Below are 6,140 nucleotides of genomic sequence, written 5' to 3' on the forward strand. Positions count from 1 at the left end.
TCATTGGTGGCAGTTTGTCGGTATTATTTTTAATAATAATAATTGTTTTTATATTGAAGTCGGTAATAATGTGTGTTTTTGAGTACAGTTGACAAATTAATTTCAGTGTTGCCATGTGGCTCAATGCTACGTGATCCTTCGTTTTGGAAATTATTTAATATATGGTATGGCCACTGCGGCCTGAGTTCGATCTATGGTCCGAGCACACCTAAATTAGGAAAAAGATCTTTCTAACACCGGTGGCTCTTTGGATTTTTTTTGCTTAAAAACAAAAACAAAAATCGGCATCGATCACTCTGGAATACTAATTGCTCGCTCGATGCTACATATTTCACGAATGTCTTTATTTCGTTTTTCTTGGCCTTGTATTGCAGTAGGGGAGCTATTGGTAAGAGATGGGGTATCTCCCCTCAAGTTGTCTATTGGCTCTACGAGACCGTAGTCAAGCCAATTATGTTTTATGGCGCCCTAGTCTGGCGGAACTCACTCGAAAAGGCTACACTAGCTAGGCAGCTGGAGCGCGTACAACGGCCGCATTAATTGGTATTAGTGGGGCACTGCGGGTCGCCCGCACATTAGCATTGAACATAATGCTAAACGTAGCGCCTGTCGACGTTGCAGGCAGAATTGCCGGGCGCGAACCGCTATTCGACTCAGGGAAACCAATTGGTTGACCAACTTGCGGCCGAGGGTGAACCGGGGACGGTTGATGGCACTCATCACACTCACAAAGCCACAGCTCTCACCTCTGGTGGGTCAACACTACCTTCTTAGGCTCCTAGCGTTTGTGAGGCAAGGGTTGAAGTACTTTGGCTCTCACTGGCTAATTAGCCCCGAGGAGCTCTGGCGCATTGAGATCAGCCGTATACAGCTGTAGTAAATACATAATCAGCTTGGAGCGTTTTAACGATAAAGTTTAGGGGGCCGTTTCAAATTGTGGTATCACAAAGGACAATCTTATATTGTCTAAGTGAGCTCCGGTTACACGGGGCTGCCACCTTACCTAACTTAACCTAATCTAACGAGTGCATTCGCACGCGAATTCTTTTAATATTTTTTTTGTCACAAAAACCCACCTTTGCTTTATTAATAGACATATGCATACGTACTTCTTTTGCAAATTGTCAATCGCGCTAATTTTTTGAGCAAAACAACAAATTGATTTAAGATTTCATACTTACATACATACATATGTACATACGATTACTTTCGTTTGCTTGCTTGTCAACGTGGCGTATGAGTGACGTACGGCAAAGCGCCGAAATAATTGGCTGTATAATGCACAAGCCACTCAAACGCACAAAAAAAAAATGACGCGCCATGTCTGCATAAAAAAGCTCATGTCAATGAGCAAACTTACACACGGCGCCGCATATGCAACGCTTATAGAAGACCAACAAACAGCCACCAGCACTTAAGAGGGGCAACCACATTAGACATTTTGTCAGTTAGTAGTCTCATTCAAATTGAAATTTTCGTGATTTTCATATATGTATTTTTTTTTGTTTTTGGCTTTACACCTAATCACCCCAGACTGCCGCTTCTGTGTGGCATATAACTTAATGCGTTTAATATGTCGCCATATCGGCCGACAAGTCTGCTGTACTTCAAGGCGACACATGCACGCACGCACACACTCACATATTTACACTAGCACACAACAAGTGAGATTGCGCTATGATATGCGCTGAAATGAGCTGACATGCGTAGTTCGGCAACAAAAAAAAAAAATAGACTGTTTTGGCCAAATATCAAAACAAAAAAAAGTTGACGCACCTGCTGTTTTAAATTAAGCAACGCTGAAAGGTAAAAAAAACGAGAAACTGGTCAGTATTCGCCTCAATGAGCAGACATTTTTTGTGGTGGCGTTATAAGTAGCGGGTTTTTGTTTTACTAATTTTTGGAAGCAACAATGAATTTTCAATTATAGAAATATGCGAAAAATGTGCTTGAGGCAGGCAAAAAAGTGTGATACAAGTATTAAAGTGAATGAATAGAAAGTAGAAAAGAAAGAAAAATCATATTGCTAGCAAAGCTCTTATTGAAATTAGTAGTATATAAGTACGTTTTGTGCACATGGTCAACCTGTGTGACGTTAACCAAAGATTAAGCGCGGTAATACACAGCCATTCATTTATTCTGGGTGGCCAACGACAGCTACAGGCAATTGATTACTTGCGAGTGAAGAATGTATGTACATACATATGTATGGATGTATGTATGTATACATTTTTTAGATGCGCGATTTCGCGTGCGAGCGACCCAAATTAGCGGTATGTGTTTGACTTATCAGCAGTGAAATTTATTTTTCTTTAATATTTTTAATATTCTTTAATACAGTAGAATCTCGATAAAGTTAACCAAAATGTCCCAAGGGAAATTAATTTTTCGAATTATTAACTTTTCTAAGCGGTTTTCAAAATTTAAAAAAAAAATAATAATAATAAACAACCCATATGTTTCACATATATTTTTTATTCAGTTTATAACAATAACGTACACTAGGGAATAATAATTTTTAACCAGATAACCTGATAACCGGGCAAGTGTGAACAACCCAATAGAAATTTTAGGTAATAACACGATAAATTTATTTCAGTGACTTGGTCTTCTTTATTTAGAAAAGGAATCTTGGATTTAATTGGAACTAGCATATTCTGTTTTATGGAGAGCTTACTTGTTTGCTTTTACATATATGCTCGCCACTACCTCCAAAATGCCGAACTGCGTTGACTTTTCCGCTTTGTTGACATTTTTCAAACACACAAACCATACACAACTCACAAATTCAAACGCTCACAACAAAAAGAAATTCGGGGAATACCCGTAAACAAATTGAGCTCGAGCTTGTTTTTGTTGTCAAACAAATGGTTGGTTTGAAAAAATTATAAGCTCAGAAAAGTTAAACTAAAAGTTAAATTTTTAAAGCGGTACGTGAACGCTGAAATTGGTAACTTAGCGAGCGATTAAATTTTGCCAGTTAACTTTTCCGGATTCCACTTATACTTATGCACATACAACTATTCGATGTGTATGTTGTACATTAGGGTGGTTGAAAATACACAGGAAAATTGGTTTTGGAATTTTCTTGCTGCACACTCCCAGAACTATAAAAAACGGAAATGGAAATTTTATATGAAGAAAGTACATTTTAACGGAGAATTGTACATATGACATATGTGGTCGACAAAAGCCCCCGAGTGACAAGTTTCAGAAGTATCTGAGAAAATTTAGAAAAGTTATTCCCCATATTGGGCCCGCCATTTTGAAATTTTTAAAACCGACACCGGACCTCAAAAAACCCCGAGTAATAGTTTTGAAGTGAACCCAATGAATTTTTGTGAAAATTAGTCGCCATATTGGATCCGCAATTTTGAATTTTGAAAAACGCCACTCGGCATTAAAAATTATTACTTTTATTAATTTTAACGAATTTCTGGATTTTGTGAAATTACTTCAATAAATAGCCTTTGACTAAGTATAGAGATATTTTATATTTTTTAAAACTAATTGTTTTTAAAGGTCTGCATTATTTAATAGAAAATTATTCAAAAATCCATCGACTAATTTTTCATATCACAGATGCAAGCGGGAAATTGTCTAGGTTTGGGACAATAACCTATTAAACTGTTCATGCTAATATATGTACACACATACATACATGTCTTCATGTAAGAGTAAATATACACCAACAATTAAAATGGCACCTTTGATTTACCGATCATTCATTGGCAAAGCGATTATCGAAAAAATTTTCCTGATTTATATGGGGTTAACGCCTTCATCGAACCGCTTAAGATTTCGAATGCCAATACAAATGAAAGCTACATACATATTGTACTAATTATTGAGTTGCTGTTGTAATTGTATTTGCTTTATGTAGCAATAATGAATCCAATTATTCCAATCGTTTTATTTTCTGCTACTGAAAATACTGCTTTAGCCGCCAAATTAATTCTAAAAAACCCTGTATATCTACATTGTTTTTTGTTTTTTTCTCGGACAGGAAGCTTTATGTCAAAATTGGTCACCACAATTTATTAAGGAATTTATTAAATCATATTTATTAACTTTTAATACTTTTATGTGGCTTGTCTTTCATTTAATGAACATTCTCAACAAGCGTGAGTGTTTGTTAAAATATTGTTTCACTAAATTTTAGGATACGAATTATCAAGTAGCTATATATACTTTTGTTCGTTTTTTTTTTAATTTTTTCTTAATTTTATTTGTTTGTGAAATTCTTTGGTAATTAATTAATTTTAATACTTGCACTTTTTTACTTCTTATATAATTTTTAATTTGTTCATGTTCATGCTTGCCGCTGACGACAGCTGCAAATTGTGCGGAAAATACAAAACATTTTTGAGTCCAAAATCAAAATTTAATTTCAAATAAATTTTTATTGCAGTCGAAGTCACAAGCATAAAAAATAAATTACATTGATTTACGTGCCATGAGTGTAGGTGTTTCGTTGAGACTTTTTTGGGTACCCTCCTTAGTTATTCTTTTTTATAAGTATGGGTGTGGGAACAGGTAAATATTTGTTTTGATGATTTTTTGTCGTGCATAAATTAATTGTTGAGAGTAATACTTTTATTCTTTTACTTAAAGTTTAGAAATCATGTTCGATATTTTTAAAGCTGTTTGGAAAAGATACATATGTATGCATATATCTATGTATGCATGTACATACATTAGACTGCATCACCAAAAAAAGTTGCGATTTTTCCGCCGGGATTACAAAATCGATTACATTTGAAGACGCCTACCAAAATATTTTGGAAAAATATTAAGATTTACGTGAGCGGGACTGATTTAAAAACTAACTCCAAAAATAGAGTTTTTATGATTAAAAATAGTTCCTTAAAGAACTTCAAAAAGAAACCCAGTCAGATGACAAAACAGTTTAAGCTTAAAAAATCTGCACATAAATATAAAAAAACCGATTTCAATGGGATCGTAATAATGAGAGTAACGCTTTGGGAGTGATGCAGTCTAATGCACATATTTATTATGTAAAATATAAAAGCTCAAATTCGTCTTAACTTAGCAATAAATTTAATATTTCCTTTTGTAGCGAAATTTGCATAGCATTTTTAGTGTAACCAGCGAATTTTATTATCTCTTGCATCTATTTTTTTTATTGGTGTGAAAATGTAAAATATGTAGATACATACATACCTATGCAGTCGGCGCACATTTTTGCAAATCACGAGAAATAAAAAAATTCACCAAGCCCTAGTAGAAAAAACAACAAGCACTTCTCACAAGGTAATTTAAGTAGGCCTTCTTAAGTGAAGTTATTCTAAAAGGCTTACCCAAGAAGGACTATAAAAGGTGTTTGTCTGCACAAAAGCACATACATACATATGTATTTGTAGCATTACAAATAAATTTGAATATGCATTTTAAGTTGCAATAAAACATTTTTTTTTAGTATGATTTTTATAAAATAACGAAGCAGCTATAGATAGAAGAACTCCTCCAAAGGCCTTCTGAAGTACCTCCTAGGACCCTTCAGGCAGCACTTCAATGCATAGCGAAAACAGAAGAAGGAGCTAGGAATGTAGAGTGAAATGCCTCTTGACTTTTTGGAAGGGCTTTTAGCTCCCGAAATTATCTACTGGGTAATGCACAGAGTGAGCGAAAGTATATATGGACTTATAGAGAAAGAGACAAATGTCTTTAAGAAATGCTCAGTGACAGAGAGAAGGCTTAAATTATTACTTAACAACTAGTTATATGCTAAGCACTACTACCTCACTTAGTTCTAATTATTTGTGAACCAGCCCAAATCCAGTTTAATTTGCTACCTTGAGAGTAGTTAGGTAGCTACACATTTTGTCTTACTAATCTAGCTCTAACTAAATAACTAACTTAGTTATCATCATCTGTGAACTACTTAGTTTCACAGTAGTCAAAACACAACTAGTCACTTTGGATGTAGTTGTTTAACTAGAAAATTTGTCTTGTTCTGATACATTTATATGTATGTATTACATTCATACATTGGATGTATGCATATGTGTGATGCCTGAGAACATAAAAGTCTAGCTTGAATTAGAATATAAAACATTTATTGCTGTTAAAATGTATGTGTTGTAGTTAAAGGAGAGAGTTTATTGACATTGAAATAA

Source organism: Rhagoletis zephyria, unplaced genomic scaffold (genome assembly GCF_001687245.7).
Source record: "Rhagoletis zephyria isolate East Lansing unplaced genomic scaffold, Rhagoletis_zephyria_1.1 Rzeph_scaffold_01363, whole genome shotgun sequence".
In the NCBI taxonomy this organism is placed as follows: domain Eukaryota; kingdom Metazoa; phylum Arthropoda; class Insecta; order Diptera; family Tephritidae; genus Rhagoletis; species Rhagoletis zephyria.